We start from the raw sequence: 17,447 nt of genomic DNA on the forward strand, positions 1-17,447 counted from the left end.
TGTCCACAACCACCAAGGTGTATTTCATTCCCCCTAAGCTCATGACTGGTATTGGACCAAATAGATCCATATGTAACAGCTCTAAGCATCGGGAAGAAGATTTACGGCCCTTGTTTTTAAAAGAAGATTTTACTTGATTTCCAAACTGACATGCTGAACAAATTTTGTCTTTTGAAAAATTTATTTTGGGCAGACCAGTTACAAGACCATGATGACTCAGATAAGCAATGAATTTAAAGTTCAGATGGTTCAGTCTCTTATGCCATAACAAGTTTTCAGAAGATTTGGAAGTAATAAGACAAACTGGTGCATAAGGTTGTTCAATCCAACTCACTTTGTAAGTATTTCCACAACGTTTGTCAGTTAGAATGACTTCATCAGTTGAGTCTCCAACTGAACAAGTATGTTTGTCAAACTGAACTGAGAAATTGTTGTCACATAACTGACTGATGCTTATCAAGTTATACTTTAAATTTTCAACTAGCAAAACATCTTTAATTGTAAAGCTACCATGGATAAGCTTACCCTACCCACGGTTTTACCTTTGGAGTTATCTCCAAAACTGACACTTGGTCCAGTGTATTTGATCAGTTGAGATAATAAGTTTGCATCTCCCGTCATGTGTCGTGAGCAACTACTATCCAAGCACCAGATTGATTCCTTGTATGTACCTGTTACCTGCAATCACACACAAGATATGATTCTGGTACCCTTTTCTATTTGGGTCCAAAATTGATTAGTTCTTTGGGAACCCAGACTTGGATCGGTCTAACTGACTGTCCAGTTCCCGTATTCCAGATGGTCTTTCTCGATCTGTTTGTGCTCGGTGTGTAGTGTGCAGATGAGACAACATGAGATTTAGCTTTGTTCAACTGATTGTTCAGCCAATATCTTTTCTGAACCGGCTTGTTGTTATAGTAATTGGAGTAGCCATTTGAATAATTTCTTTTGAACATTTTTGATGACTGACTGTGTGAGTCAGCTAAAGCTTTTGGGCTATAACCAATACCATATCTTCTAGCCTTGTTTGTACTTTCAGTAGGCTGGTCAACCAGTTTACTTTGCTCAGTTTGTTCTTGTACCATAACTGATTTGACAAAGTGAATGTATTTCCCTTTATCCATATTCAGTTTTGGTTGAGTACCATTGGAAGCCATTTCATCTTGATTGCTGAACCCTAAACCAGTTTTATCAGTGACTGATTTCTGTGATTTCTGTATATCAGCTAATACAACAGTTGATTTGTTCCAAGCCTGAATAAGCTCAGTTTGCTTTGAATTTTCAAGCATCAACTTTTGAATCATTTATTGATGCCTGCTTCCTTCAGCTTTGAGCTCAGCAATTTTTCCTTTAAGACTCAACACATCAATTGATGCATCAGTTGTAGTTTTATTGTCTATAGGATCATTATGCTTTTCTCTAACCTTTTCAAATGATAAGGCAAGCTTATGATACTCACTAACCATATCATGCAGAGTTGAAATAACTTTTTCTCTGGTGAATTCAGTTGAGCTAAAGTCAAATACCTGTTGACTGCTTGACTCCAGTTCTGTATCACCAGCCATCAGACATTTCACTTTCTCTTCACTATCACTGGAACTGCATGAGGTCTCTAGCTCTGACTCTTCACTGTCAGTTTCAGTCTATTTTGATTTGCTCTCTTCAGCTAAGAGCACTTCATGCTTCTTCCGGAAGGACTTCTTATCTTCTTTGGGTCTCCTCTTGTGCTCATATAATTTCTTCTTTCTTTCAGTTGAGCCTTGACTGTCTTTCTTGGGTTTGGTACAGTCAGCAATGAAGTGACCAGGTTTGCCACAGTTGTAGCAAGCGTTTGATTCCTCCTTGAAATTGCCTCTCTGATATTTATTCTGGAAGTTTCCCTAATTTTTCCTCATAAATCTTCCGAATTTTTTGATGAACAATGACATGGCATCATTGCTTAGTTGATCAGCAACTTTCTCTACTGAACCAGTTGGTTCTGTTCTAATAGCAGCTAAGGCAGTTGTGGCTGCTGTAGTAGAGGGTTCTCCTTCTCGAGTTTGCAACTCGAACTCATATGCCTTCAGATCAGCAAATAGATCATGAAGCTCAACTTTGTTTAGATCCTTGGATTCCCTCATTGCCATGGTCTTTACGTCCCACTCCTTGGGAAGACCTCTGATTACCTTCAAGGCAACTTCTTTGTTTGTGTACACTTTTCCAAGTGCATTTAATTCATTGATGATGCAGCTGGTTCTTTCATCATATTCATGCATCGTTTCACCAGCTCTCATTTTGATATTGTCAAACTTCTGAACAGCAACAGAAAGTTTATTTTCTTTGGTTTGTTCGTTCCCTTCGCAAAGCTGGATCAACTTCTCCCAAATCTCTTTGGCTGTCTTGCACATTTTGATTTTACTGAACGTTACTTTGTCCAGTGTTTTGTATAGTATGTCTTTTGATACGTTGTCCAGATTTGCTTTTCTTTTGTCTTCTGCAGTCCACTCGTCTCTGGGCTTTTCAATTCTATGAGGTGCCCCATCTGTGATTGCGACTGCTGTATTGGCTTTTAGAATCCTCATTGGTCCGTCAGTGATGACGTACCACATATCATCGTCTTTTGCAGCTAAGTGAGCCTGCATCCTGATTTTCCAATCATCAAAGTTTTCTCTGGAGAACATAGGGATCTTGTTAAAGGAAGACATGATCAATTAATTTGAGTTGAGATATTCTTAGACAAGATAAACTGCTCTGATACCACTTGAAAGGATCGGTTGGAAAGCTGATAAGTGTTTACAAAGGGGGGTTGAATAAACACTAACGGATTATATATTTTCTTTGAAAAATGAGTTCAGTTTAGTGACAAACTGATGCTCGATATCTTGTCAGTCGATGACAATCAGTTTAACTAAAAATAGTTGCGGAAGTAAACTGACTGAAAGATAGAATAACTGAATGAAAAACAATAACTGAAATATTATGCACACGATTTGTTTCTGGATGTTCGGAGAATAGAATAACTCCTACGTCACCCCTTCTATCACGAGGATAAGATTTCCACTAAGAGACTTTGATCAAATACAACAGTTGTATCGACCCACTTCAACTGAAACTCTTAGTTACAAACGGCTTTTATAGTTCTCAACTGAATCAGGCACAACTTAACGAATAAAGCAAATATTACAATCGTGCTAACAAGCTCAAGAATGTAGCCTTGAATGCTACTGATAAGCGAGTAAGTGTGATCGTGGTGATTTCAGCAGAGTGACAACAAGCTTGAATGATAGTTCGTGTGTTCTCTATTTTTCAGCTGGCTTCTTCACTTATTTATAGGCTACCCTTTCAACGGTAACATTTAAATGTTATCTGAATTTTATATCCGTTGATTTGCCGCGTCAATATTCTTCTGACACTCGTACACTGCAGACTCTGTAATGCGGCGTTCTTCTATTAGTTGCAGTCTGTTGTACTTTTTGTCGATTGACGTGTTTCAGCTGAATGATCTGCTGTTGGGCAAAACGCTTGTTATGTTCACAACTGAATAAATCAACTGATCAGTCAGTTCTCTTCGAGAGTTCAGTTCAGTTAGACTCATTTGCGTAGTTCAGTTTTCTCGTGTTCAGTTATTTACATAAACAGAAGGTTCGCACTTTGTCAAACGCCGAAACTTAGTTTTCAACATATGATTTTATGATCACATGGTGTTGTGAACACTAATCGTCTAGTCTCATTTTCTTGAGTACATGATTTGAACATTTGTAGGAAATTATTTCCTAACAATACATCAGCTCCTGTATCATGAAAATAAATCGGGGGTGTTTTTACCTTGTACCAAGGTGTTTGTCCAGCACCGCCGATCATGATTTCAGTCATCTTAATCCCCTTACATAAGATTAAGATTCTTCTGGAGAAATCTCTACCAACAATCTTTGGTAATTCTTCTTCCGAATTATTTGGAAAAACTCCCTGTTTTGCTGTATAGATTCCAACAACTGAATCAATATAAGCAGCAAAATATTCTGCCTTATATTGTTCATATAACATTCCTACTAGAATGTATATTGAGAATGGGCTTGTGGTCATTGAATTTTTCACATCTTATCATCTGCCATAAGTCCATTCCATTCTCTAGACGTTTTCAAGGTTCGTGTTCCGCAAGAAACTCTAATCCAAGAAGCAGTCGATCTGGTTCTTTCCCTGGAATTCCTTTGATATGAACCTCCAATTCTCCGATATTGATCATTTCTTGGTAAGTTCCTATTATAGGTTGTTCCAAATAGTATATGATATTACAATGAAATTGATTCCTTTGTTTCATAATATCAAATACTATTTCTACTTTATTCCACCCTTCTGGACATCTAAGTTTTCCTATCGTGGAAAAACTTTTTAGCTCTTGTTGGGTTTCTTGGATAGGCGTTTTTGCCCACCTGTAATTTGTAATTCTATCTTCTTGAAAAGATAGTCTTCTTGATTCCAATCTAAGACTTTGATTCCTTTGTAGAATCGGTTTGTCTTGTGTTTGGATATCTATTTCCTGTCTTAAATGAAACTCAACTCTTTCTGGATAAATTGACTGTGCAACTTTTCCAAATATCTCAAGTATTTCAATGAACTCATTTCTAAGAAACAATTTCTGAATGATGTGTATTAGATAGAGCATATGAACACTGATAGTTAATAGAATATGGTCTATTAACTTCTTTCATCAGCCTTTTTTCTTTGAAATTCTGATGTAATGTCAAAGTTTGGCTGAAATCTCGATCTGCCAAGTTGTAGCCTATATTTGGATAGATCACTCTTACAATTTTTTCCTGCGCAGATATTTCATGAGATAGTTCCCAGTACTGAATCTTGAAGATTCCCCGTTCTTTTATCACATATCGCAATATCAATGGGTGAATCTATTCCTTCTTTGAAAGTAGCTTTTATCATAATCTAGATTGCTCCGATATGAATCCAGGACATTGTCCTTGATACTTCTATCTGAGTTTTTGTAATTTCTTCGGAAGGAATTAGCTGCATCTCCATTCTATTTCCTGTAAGTTCCATAGGAATTGTCATTTCTTTTCTGGAGACTTTACAGATTAGATGATGTTTTTCATTTCTTAGGCCAAGACTTCCTAAGAACTAATCTACCTGTCCTGCAGAGAATCCTTGATATGTCTGAAGACTAGGATTTTCTCTCATGATCCTTTGGACCATGTTATGAGATATCGTTGTTTGGCTAAAGAAACCAGAAAAATCTTCATGTGTCTCGTGTCGAAACACTTCATCTTCAGTCAGATTCCGATTCAGTTCTATCAGATTCTCCATGACTCAAGACTTCTTCTTCATATATACTTTCATCTGAGGCAATATCCTCAAATCGGTATACATGAACAAGATCTTGGTAATAAACTGCTTCTTCAATATCCGGGGTTGGATCGAAGCGTTAATACCTCTTTTTTCATTTTCTGGACAGTTAGTTGAGATATGACCTATTGCTCCACATGTCCAGCAATTACAATCTTTTAAACTTTCATTGGCTCGAGTATGAGCTCTTCTTAAAGTTTTCTTTGTAGGTGTTCTTCCTGTGCTTCAGGATGTACTTGATGCTTGGGATGATATCCCACTTCTTGATGGTCCACTTCTTTGTCCAGATTTGTAAGATGTGGTTTTCTGTCTAGACCATACTATTCTTGGTTTCCAAGAACTTTTTCCACTTTGAGCATAAGGATGAGTCCTAAAACTTTTCCTCTTATGCTTCTGTGGTTTATTTCCAATAATTGTTGGAAGATCATTTTCTTTACAACACAGAGGAGTTCTTTTATTGATACCGCTTAAGCGTTTGTAATTATTTTGTAATGTTGTCATATGACACCATTCTGCCAATTTTCCTTTGAGAAAAGAGGCTCTTCGTGCCAACGTATCTGGATTGCCAGGTACGTATTCCCTTATGAGCATTTCTCTCCAGGGACTTGGCATTTTAGCGAAGAAAAGCTGCATAGCTATATTTTTTTCGACTCCTGAATTCCATTTATATTTAGTGAATAACATAATGTATTCATCCACTAAACATATATCATGTAATTCAAGACTATACAGAGCTTGAGTATATTTCTTCCTCTTCTCTATATCTTGACTGTTAAAATAGTCTACCCTTGTAAATTATTCTTTAAATAGGGTAGCCATTCTTCAAGCTATCTCACTAATAGATTATCCAGCTAGGACTGACTCTTTAGTTTCTAATGAAGTCATGTCCCAGGCAATCTTAACTGATCCCATAAGACTCATTTCTAAAAGTTTAATGAATCATTCTCTGTTGAGATCTAGTGTTCCCGCAGCGATTCTCATAGCAGATGTCCAGTCATCTATGAGATCTTCTCTGTTTTTAAATCTAATACATCAAAGTTAAGCATAACACCATAAGTATGTATCGGTTCTAAAACAGTTTTCCCATAAGGTGTTTGGTGGAAGGGAATTTAATTTCTCCTTGTCCTTGTTCATGTTGGGTGTGATTCTCAACAACTGGAAATCGTGTAGAGATTCTCTCATATTTATATTCTGAGATCCCACACATTCTCTAGAAGATGACCAGGTTATAGAGGGTGGTCCACCTTCCGTTGTGCTCATCTTCAGATCTACGAATTTGAGATTTATGAAAGATTCCGCAAGCTCTTGTAGATCCTCCAGACCAATCCTTTCTAAAGTTGTCATCAGATAATTTCTTTTCTGAGACAGATGTAATCAGATTTATCATTTTTTCTTCTTCAGTTAAAGGTTTTGACACCACTTTGGCCTTCCCTTGTTGATGTAACAAAGGTTCAGTACCAAATGATGGTGGTAACCTTCTTTCTGAAGTTCTCTTACTAGAACTTGGTTGTTGTTCTAGTATTTGAATTATTGTTCGAATATCCTTTAATATTCCAAGAATTTCTTCCTGGTTTTCAAGGATTTTCTCCACATTCTGTGATACATAATATAGCATATTTCCATAATTTTGTACCGTCTTTTGATTTTCCCTAAGATCTCTCGAGAGTTTAGAGGAATCTGGTACTATTTCTAAGAACCTGTTATTTTGAATCATAAGTTTACCTTAGGACTCTGATATGTTCCTTCTTAATATCTAACCTTAGTTTGATCTTCCTGTAGTAAATATTCCAAAGTTCTGGAATAAATCCTGTAAATACTTAATCTCGAACCTGGGTTCGGAATCATGTTAATTGAGAAAATTCTCCTCCTCAAACATTTAATTACTCTATAATAATAAATTTTGTGTTTGAAATAATTTTACCTAGGCTATGATACCATTTATCCAAGGAAAATCGATCATTAAAATATGTAAGGGTATTTTTGTCAATTTTAAACTATTTAGGGAGTTTGGGTAAAGGTTTTGGGGTGTAGGGAGTTAGGATAAAGATAAGTTTGGGTTTGAGGATTTAAAACAAATTTCACCTTGTATCATATCCTTCCATTTCTTTTATTAAATCATCAGTTCCTTTTTTAATAAGATTTACCATAACCATACATTCCTAGGCTGGTCAACTTTTCTCAAAACCCGTCCGACCAAACCTAATCGAATCGGTATATCTAGTTTTGTAAAATAAACCATGATCCCATGAAAATCCTCTATCCACCACAACCAATTTAAAGAAAAAACAGCACCAACCAGTGGCTAAATATTTTATTAAATCTTAATGTTAGATTTTTTATTTTTTGTGATAACAAACAATAACTTATTGCATTTGATCAAGATGTCATTTTATTTGTATTAACGATATTCAACCGCTTCAATAGTATCCTTTCAACCGTTCATTGTATCTAAGAAATCTATAAGCGGTCGAATCAACACATCTCACAAGGATATAACCTAATTTATCATAAATGTCGGTAGACTAACCATACACGACAAAGACTTTCGAGAACTTGTCACTTTGATATTTTTTCACTGCTCATCAGCCCTTGCTCCAAAGAACGTTTATTTAGATCATGAAGAATCATCAAGTGCTTTTGTCAATGAAATGATCTCGAATTTTTTTTTTAAATCATAAACTCGAAAATACTAAATAATATAACTTAACATTTTCATAAATCATAATAATTTAGCATTTGAATCTCAAGTCTACAAAAATATCCCTAAATCATCAATTAACCAAAAAGCATACATCGACCTTTAAAAAGATCAACTAACATAAAATAAAGCAGAAAAATATCTCTATTAAATTTCTTAACATAAATCCTTTAAATCTTTTATCTAACAAACTAGTGCGGAAACATAAATGCCATCGGGAGTGTATAGCAGCACTCGATCCACTCAATTGTCAGCGCCTCCCATAATATATATCATCAAATCTTGCATCATACAAACTTAGTGAGTCTAATGACTCAGCACGTTCAAAACATGAGTATCAAATAATACATATACATCCACAAGCATTTAAAAATCATACTTTTATTTAAAATAGCTTTCGAGCATAAATAAACCATTTAAAATCATTTTCAGCATAAATAATCATATATTGTAAAAATCATTTAATCGTAAAGTTTTCAATCCTTTATCATTTTGGGTGAAGTTCGATCCTTGAATGTACTACTTTTTATCATTTCGTCGACTGATCAGTTTTCATCTCCACATGGTCCATGGGGATGGTCACTAGGCTTCACCGTGAAAATACGATCGTCAAGGTCCTCGAGGCCTTGTCCCGTAAACGGGGTCCCTCTATGGGGCCTTGGCCCGTAAACGAGATCCCTCGGGGGTCTTGGCCCTCAAGATATCCCCAGAAAATCATATATCATATCTTTTGTCACAGTAAATTCACATCCCTACAAATATTTTTCATTTTCCTTTAAAAGCTTAAAATATCATAACTTTCCAAAAATAACATTTTAACAGTAAAAATTGTACAACTTTACTATAAATCGTAAAATATCATATTTTCGTCAAAATCATCATTTAAAATCATAAAATATCATTTAACATGCATTATGATCCTTCGGAACGCTGCCAAGCTTTTACGTATTAGCCAAGTGTAAAATGACCGTTTTACCACTAGACGTCAAAATTCTCGATTTTATCTTTTTCTTGCTTTTAATTACACGGGCTTATCCCAAATAATTATTTAAGTCTAAATATAATTTCTCATAATTTTATTCAGCTTAAACCTAGGCATTTCAATTAATTCTTTAATTAACATTTTGCAAGGCGTTTAATTCCCGAAGAAATTCAAAACTCCATATTTTCTTCCCAAATTTTAAACATAGACTTTTTATCACCTAAACTACCCTTGTGAGCCATGAACCATACCCGTGGACCCATGGTTCCAATTTTTCTTATTGAATCACGAAATACGACCCTTACTTGAACAACCCGGGCCATCTTCGTATTTAGTCGAGCCACTGCTACTATTTAAATTAAAATTCATCCAAGTGTAGATTTTTGCAAGTAATATATTTCGTAAATACGAGATCGATCCACAAAGAGGTTATTTTAAGTTTAAATTTATTAATTTATAAATTACCAAATGTAAGAATGAAGTTTACAAATTATTAATTTTGTCAAAGATCAAGGATTTATTCTTGGTTTATGTAATAGTTTTTAACTAAAAATAAAACAAAAGAAACCACCATAAATAATGGTTCCAAGAAAAAGAAAAATAAATATTTAAACACATACATAATATAATTTAGTTCCCACTATAAAAAATATCGAATTAACCGATATTTTATATATGGTATCTATGATTATAGTTATGATAATATAAATATAAAATTTCATAAGGTAAATGTTAAATTAAATAATTATATTTCATTTAGAACAACCGGCAGAGCTACGCTATTGACTAAATGAGATATGATTCAATAAGTTAGTTGCGATAAAAGAAATGTTAGTTGCGAAAAATAAAAGTTAGATGCATAAAGTAAAAGTTAGTTGCAATAAGGTAAAAGTTAGTTGCTACTACAAGAAAATATATCATCAACAGCACTCCTACGACAACGGTTTTTGTTGTCGTAGCTAAAATAACCCGCTTATATTTGGCGACGATTTGTAGACAAAAATACTGTGGCTTTCTTTAGATGGATCCATCGCCCAATACGATCAAGAATACGAGTCACAATCACGATCTGAATTCAACAAACACGAACATGAACATAAATATGAACACGAATATGGATACGAATATGGATATGAATATGAATATTTTTATGTGATATGATTATGATTTTGAAAATGTTTAAGTTTAAAGTTTATGCATCATTAAGGAAATGATATTTTAAGTACAAGTATTTTTCACTGTTATATGTTAACTGTATTACGTGTTACTTGTTATCAAAGATGGGACGTGTTGAGTCTTTAAACTCACTAGGTGTGTATGATGCAGGTGATATAAATAACCATGATATTGGAGGTCTTGACGAGTGACTTGCTAGACTGTCGGTGCACAATACCTGAGGACCAGCGCTTCTATTTTCCGTAATTAAGCTTTGATTTTAGGTTAAAGATTTTTACGACATTTTATTTATGCTTTTTGAGAGATTTTGAGAGGTTTATTATGGGCTACACTTTTCAACATTTATTGTTCTTTAGGTTTGGTAAAACGATTTACGATTTCATGTTTAACTAATCCATTTGGATTTTCAAATACTAGTTGGATGGTTTATTTTAAAATGGTGCAAAAGTATTTTTATGTATATATATATGTAAAGGCCGAAAGTGTGAGAGTAAAAAAAAAATTCTAGTACTTTTTAAGAAAACGAATAAGCAGACGTTTCAGTTGGTATCAGAGCTAGGTTCTGTAAAGGGTTGTGCCACCATCAGCACCCGGAAGATCAGTCGTCAAGCCTCAAATTGTAAGTTTACATGCTTTATATGATTTATATGTTGTTACCTGCATTACTACATGAATTATATGAATTATATGTTTACGTCACATGTTTAATAGCTCTATGAGGATATATGATTTGTAGAACCCGTAAATCAGTTTACGTATAAGCCATGCATAATTCTAGATTTTTTTAAATTTAATTGACTTCATTGCATGATTATTTTAAATGCATTTCTTTGAAGTTAATTATTTTATTATCTCAGTTCAGTATTTTGATTTTTAGCATTTCAGTTATTTTCAGTGAGGTTGGACTGGAGTCGGAGTTTGGAGATAGAATTTAAGATTCGAGAAATATTTCCAGAAGTTAATTTAGCTAGCAAGTAAGTTAATTTAAGTTAATAAGGAGATTTGGGGATTTATTTATGCAACTTGAGGTGAGTAGAAAATAAGCTCATTTGATTACTTAATTAAGGATTTATTCAATAAATTAATTAAAGGATTAGTGAGGCTTTTTAGAGTTATTAATTTAGTAAATAAACAACACTCCACATTCATTTTATTAGTAGATTTCGGCCACCCCTTGGTTACTAGAGGATTCAATTGCCAACTCATCAACTTTGACCATTTCTTTGCATGTAATTAGTAGGATAAATCTAGGATTTTTGGGAGCACCATGTAATTAATTAATGTTAGAACATTATCCTAGTCTAGATGAGCATGTAGAATCGGTCATTGCACCACCATAATCCCTCCAAGTAGAATTGATAGCAAACCACAATTCAAAATTCAAAAAAAAAATGGAGACTTGGTCTTGATTCTTTCCCTATATTTTGCACCCATCTCCCTCACTCCCCTAACCATCATATCCCCTCCCTTAGTCACGAAATTCAGAGTTTTTTTGAGAGAGGAAAACCATGGGACTCATAGCTAAGCGAAGGGAGAAAAATCGAGTAGAAGAGGAAAGGAAAGAAGCGCTCCATCTCCTCCGTGCCGCGTCGTCGTCGTTTCGTTCGTTTTCTTTCGAAACGAAACCAGGAATGTCTAGATTTCTTTCAAACCTCAATCAAGTCATATTATCAATTATTTTTCAGTACATGATCATGTTTTATCATTCAAAAACCGAAATACATCATAGAATTTTCAGAAAATAATGCATGCAGATTTCGGCCCTTTCATGACAAGCTTCACGTTTTCTTTTAGTTTTGATGGTTTCAGGTTAGGGATCGACTCCAGGCTCCCATGGTGACTCTTAGACACGTAATAGGATGCATTAGAGTCATATTGGTCCGTTCGTTCAAGCCTTTTGTCGCTGGAAATTCAGAATTTGACAGCAACTTCAATTCTACCATTTTTGCTTTACGAAATTTCAGTTTTATGTCAAGGGGATTTGATTTGATCTTGGCTGCCCTAGGGCTTATAGCCCTGGTTAGATCACTCCTCTAGCAAGTCTAAGACGTGACTAAGTCTCCTTTTTGGTGGCTGGGTCCATGGCTCATCGGTTTTTAATCATAACATCACAACAGCCCCTATACCCCTTCGGCTACTTCGGTTGGACAGCTTTTGTTTCGTTTCTTTTGTTGTTTGGTAGGGATCTTGGTTGGACTATGGCCCTTAGCCACGGTTCTTACCATGCCCCTAGATGTCTAGGTCATGCCATGGTCAATCAAATAGCCACTGGAACGACACGAGACAACAAGCAAGCAAATCACACCACACGCGCATCAAATGCGCTCACGGTGGATCTTCTCGGTTGGTTGCTGGAATGGTGAAGATTGTGGCTGGCCTAGGGCCCTTAGCCATGGTTCATATCATTCCTTGGGATTTTGGTGAGAGGTTTTGGTTGGCGGTTCAAGCCCCAATGGCCGATAGCCTCGAAAACGACACAAGGAAAACAAGTGCGCAGCTGCTGTATTTTTTTTTGACAGCAAGTATGCTGCTGTTCAGAGGCATCGTTCGAGTTCTCGGTTGGCTTTTAGCCTATGGCCTTGGACTGGACAGTGCCCCTTTGAGTTGGGAAGGTCATGTTTTTGACCGTTTGTGATTCGGTTCATTTTTGAGGTCGTACGAGAATTTACGGTGCGATGTGCCAAATTGACTCTCGAAAGAGCGTTTTGTGTTTTGGCCTCCATTCCACCTAGATTTCGACCCTATCATTTTAGGAACATTATTTTATGATTTTTCAGCGTATTTTAATCATGACTATACGTCGGTTCAGGGTCGGTTCAGGTTGGCTCGGGGTCATGATTAAATGCGTAGTCATTAGGCGTCATAGTCGCATCTTTTGAACGTAAATTGCATAGTTGGTCAAGTTTTAGCATTTGCATGTTTTTCATGGCACAGTTAAGTTGCAGCGAGCCTGGGGACGATCCAATCCAATCCAGTTGGTAAAATTACGGGAAATTTTCATTATGCCAGTTAATTATTTTACGTGCATTAAATAGAAAATGATTATTTTTGAGATTTATGCGATATGGCTTGTGGTTCATTCACTATGTGGGAGTATTATTTTATACGGTCGCCAGTGACCGATCAGTTCAGTATGGTACCACCCGGTCGCCAGTGACCGGCCAGCTCAGTTAAGTTTCAGCCTCCCCGGTAGCCAGTTACCGATCAGTTCAGCTTAGTGCAGTGGCCGCAGGCGTAAAACATAATCTCAACAGAAAATTTTACCAGTTATTTCAGTACAGGCTCCAAGGAGCAAAAATTTTTTTCTGTGATTATCAGTTCAGTTATGCACGTGTTATAATTGCTCAGTACAGATTATTTTCAGCATGCCTCAGGACAGGATATGTTAACTCATGCATATTTTAATTCAGATTTTTACTCGTTACCTGCGATATATGCATGCTGAGTCTTTAGGCTCACTAGACTTGATTGTTGTAGGTACTTATGAGGCCAGGGCCGAGGGCGGGGACCAGTGAGCTAGCTTGGGTCGGCAGTAGTGGCACCCGAGGACCTCAGAGCAGCAGTTGTTATTTTATTCCGCAAACATTTTATCAGTCGTTGGATATTTTTTTTAAATTGTGATTTTTGGCAAACTTTATTTTCTTCCGCTGCAATATTTTGAAATATTGAACTTGTTTCACCAGTGATTTTATGAATGAGGCCACTTAAGTTCTTTTAAAAAGAAAATTTTTAATTTTCCGCAAATTTTCAAGCAAGAAGTTTTAGGGCATTTACAATTGGTATCAGAGCCAGGTTCTGTATAGGGTTTCACTACTACTGACCGCGAGAAGCTCACGAAGCCACGTCTTTGGTCTGTAAGTTTTTCAGTTCAGCATTTTGTTCAGCATTTCAGTTAAAGCATGAATTATTTTGTCAGCATGCTTCCAGATTTTCAGTATTTCAGTGTTCATTTAAAATAAATCATGGAATTATGCATGTTAGTTACGTATGGGTTATTTTTGAACTGTATGCCCCTTAGACGCATTTTAGAGCGCAACAGAGAGGAGGAGCCTCGCCGAGAGGACAGGGAGGAGCGTAGACCGGAGGGAGACCTACCACATCCTCCACCGCCCCCACCGGACATGAGTGCCCAGATGTTAGCTGGGATGGCACAGTTCTTCGCACAGTTTGCGGGGGACAATGCCGCTGCTGTAGCCAGGCCGACAGGGCCCGAGGCTGTTTATGAGCGATTCATGAAGATGCGCCCGAAGGAATTCTCTGGGACATCTAACCCCATGGTTGCCGAGGGATGGATCAAATCCCTCGAGGTCATCTTTGAGTTTATGGAGCTGGGGGACGCAGACCGAGTCCGATGTGCCATCTACCTGTTCACTGGAGACGCCCGCTTATGGTGGGAAGGAGCTTCGGTAGCCTTGACTTTGGCTACACTTTCATGGACCCGCTTTACGGAAGTTTTCTACTCCAAATATTTTGCTGAGGAGGTTCGCACCAGGCTGACCACCGAGTTCATGAGTCTGAGACAGGGGGATATGACGGTTACGGAGTTTATCCGTAAGTTCGAGAGGGGCTGTCACTTTGTGCCCCTGATCGTGAATGATGCCAGAGCCAAGCTGATGCACTTCCTGGTGGGTTTACGGCCGATCTTGCGCCGGGATGTTAGGGTATCTGACCCTGCTACTTATGAGATTGCCGTCTCCAAGGCCTTAGCCGCAGAGCAGGATCTGCGGGATATCGAGAGGGATCGCCAGGGCAAGCGCCCAGTCCAGGCACCGCACCGCCCTCCTCCTCAGCAGCATCAGCAGCAGAATAAGAGGCCTTTTCATGGACCACCCAGGAACCGAGGCCAGCAGCAGCAGCAGCGGGGACGCCCAGCCCCGAGGACTCAGGAGCACTCAGTCTGTCCCAGGTGCTCACGTCGCCATCCTGGAGCATGTATGGCTGGCTCAGAAAAGTGTTTTAAGTGTGGCAGTCCAGACCACATGTTGCTGCAATGTCCTCAGAGGAATCTGCCTACCCAAGGCAGAGTTTTTTCTCTCCATGCCGCGGAAACCAACCCGGAGACTATGTTGTTGACAGGTACCTTTAAACTTTAAGTTATTATTTGAATTTTCGTGTTTTGGGAATCGGGATTTAGATGTGAACTTAGAACTGTTATAGGATTGCATGCTCTACTCAAATTTATTTTGGGGGAAATTAAGCTAGAAGAACCTTGACCTTTGCATGTCTATAAGTTTAGTTCTTGTAACTACTGGATTCAACTTAGAGCTCCGCTCTTTCAGGGAGAATTTTTATATCTGGTTCCGCTACCAAGGCCTTGATAGATTCAGGGGCCACTAACTCGTTTATTTCGGAGGTCTTTGCAAACTTTCTCAAGATCCAGACCATTGGGCTAGATACAACCTTTTCAGTAGTGTTGCCGTCAGGCGAGGAGATGGCAGCCACCAATGTTATCCGAGATATAGACCTTGAGTTGCACGGTAATCTTGTTTATGCGGATCTGATTGTGCTACCGATGCCAGAATTTGACATCATCCTAGGGATGGACTGGCTATTGAGGAACAGAGTGTTGATAGACTTCCAGTGGAGATCCGTTCTTGTCCGACCGCCTGGAATGGAGCAGTTCTTATTTGAGCCGGACAGGTACTTTCCTTTACCGCGCATTATTCCGTATGTTCAGGCTAGGAAACTCATGCATAGAGGGTGTCGGGCATTTCTAGCGACCTTTTTATCTGTCCCCGAGGAACCCAGCCAGTCAGCCTCAGATGTTCCGATTGTCAGAGATTTCTTAGACGTTTTTCCCGAAGACGTCTCTGGTATGCCACCCGAGAGAGAGGTGGAGTTTTCCATTGAGCTTATGCCAGGTACGGCTCCAATATCCAAAGCGCCGTACCGACTAGCACCGACAGAGATGGCAGAGCTTAAGAAACAGATTCAGGAACTTCTCGACAAGGAGTTCATTCGCCCGAGCTTTTCTCCATGGGGCGCGCCAGCTTATTTGTGAAAAAGAAGGATGGCACGATGAGGCTTTGCATTGACTACCGGGAGTTGAACAGGGTTACAGTGAAGAATAAATACCCACTGCCGAGGATTGAGGATCTGTTTGACCAGTTGCAGGGAGCTTCGATTTTCTCCAAGATAGATCTGCGTTCCGGTTATCACCAGTTGAGGGTGAGAGATGCTGATGTCTCGAAGACTGCTTTTAGGACTCGTTATGGCCACTACGAGTTCCTTGTGATGCCGTTCGGACTGACGAATGCGCCAGCGATCTTCATGGATCTCATGAATCGCGTATTTCAACCATACGTCGACCAGTTTGTGATAGTGTTCATAGATGACATTCTCGTCTACTCCAAGAGTCGGGAGGAGCACAGCAGACATCTGACCACAGTGTTGCAGACATTGCAGAAGCACAAATTATTCGCAAAGTTCAGTAAATGCGAATTCTGGTTAGAGAAGGTGGCGTTCTTGGGCCATATTGTCTCCAGCAGTGGTATTGAGGTAGACCCCGCAAAAGTTGCAGCAGTCAGAGATTGGGTTGTGCCTCAGAATGCATCCGAAATCCGTAGTTTTCTTGGGTTGGCAGGATATTACAAGAAGTTCATTCAGGGATTCTCATCCATTGCCGTTCCACTCACAGCACTGACCAAGAAAAATGTGAAGTTTGTGTGGAGCGAGGAGTGTCAGAAGAGCTTCGATACTTTGAAGCAAGCTCTTATCTCAGCACCCGTTTTGGCTGTACCGTCAGGATCCGGTGAATTTGTTCTGTATACCGATGCTTCGAAGCTTGGTTTAGGTGCAGTTCTGATGCAGCATGGGAGAGTGATAGCGTATGCTTCTCGACAGCTGAAAATCCACGAGAAGAATTACCCTACCCATGATCTGGAGTTAGCGGCCGTAGTTTTTGCCTTGAAGATTTGGAGGCACTATCTGTATGGAGAGAAATGTCAGATCTTTACCAACCACAAGAGCCTCAAGTATTTCTTTACGCAGAAGGAGCTGAACATGCGTCAGAGGCGTTGGTTGGAGCTTGTGAAAGACTACGATTGTGACATTAGCTACCACCCGGGCAAAGCTAATGTAGTCGCGGATGCTTTGAGCAGAAAAGTCGCAGTGATGGCTCATTTGACGATTCAGAAACCTCTCCAGATTGAGATGCAGAGGTTTGATCTTGAGACTTATCCTCGAGGTAGAGTTCCTCATTTATCTACCTTGACTATCCAATCCTCTCTTATTGACCGTATTCGTAGTAGTCAGGCA

This window comes from Primulina tabacum, chromosome 3 (assembly GCF_025594145.1).
Source record: "Primulina tabacum isolate GXHZ01 chromosome 3, ASM2559414v2, whole genome shotgun sequence".
In the NCBI taxonomy this organism is placed as follows: Eukaryota; Viridiplantae; Streptophyta; class Magnoliopsida; order Lamiales; family Gesneriaceae; genus Primulina; species Primulina tabacum.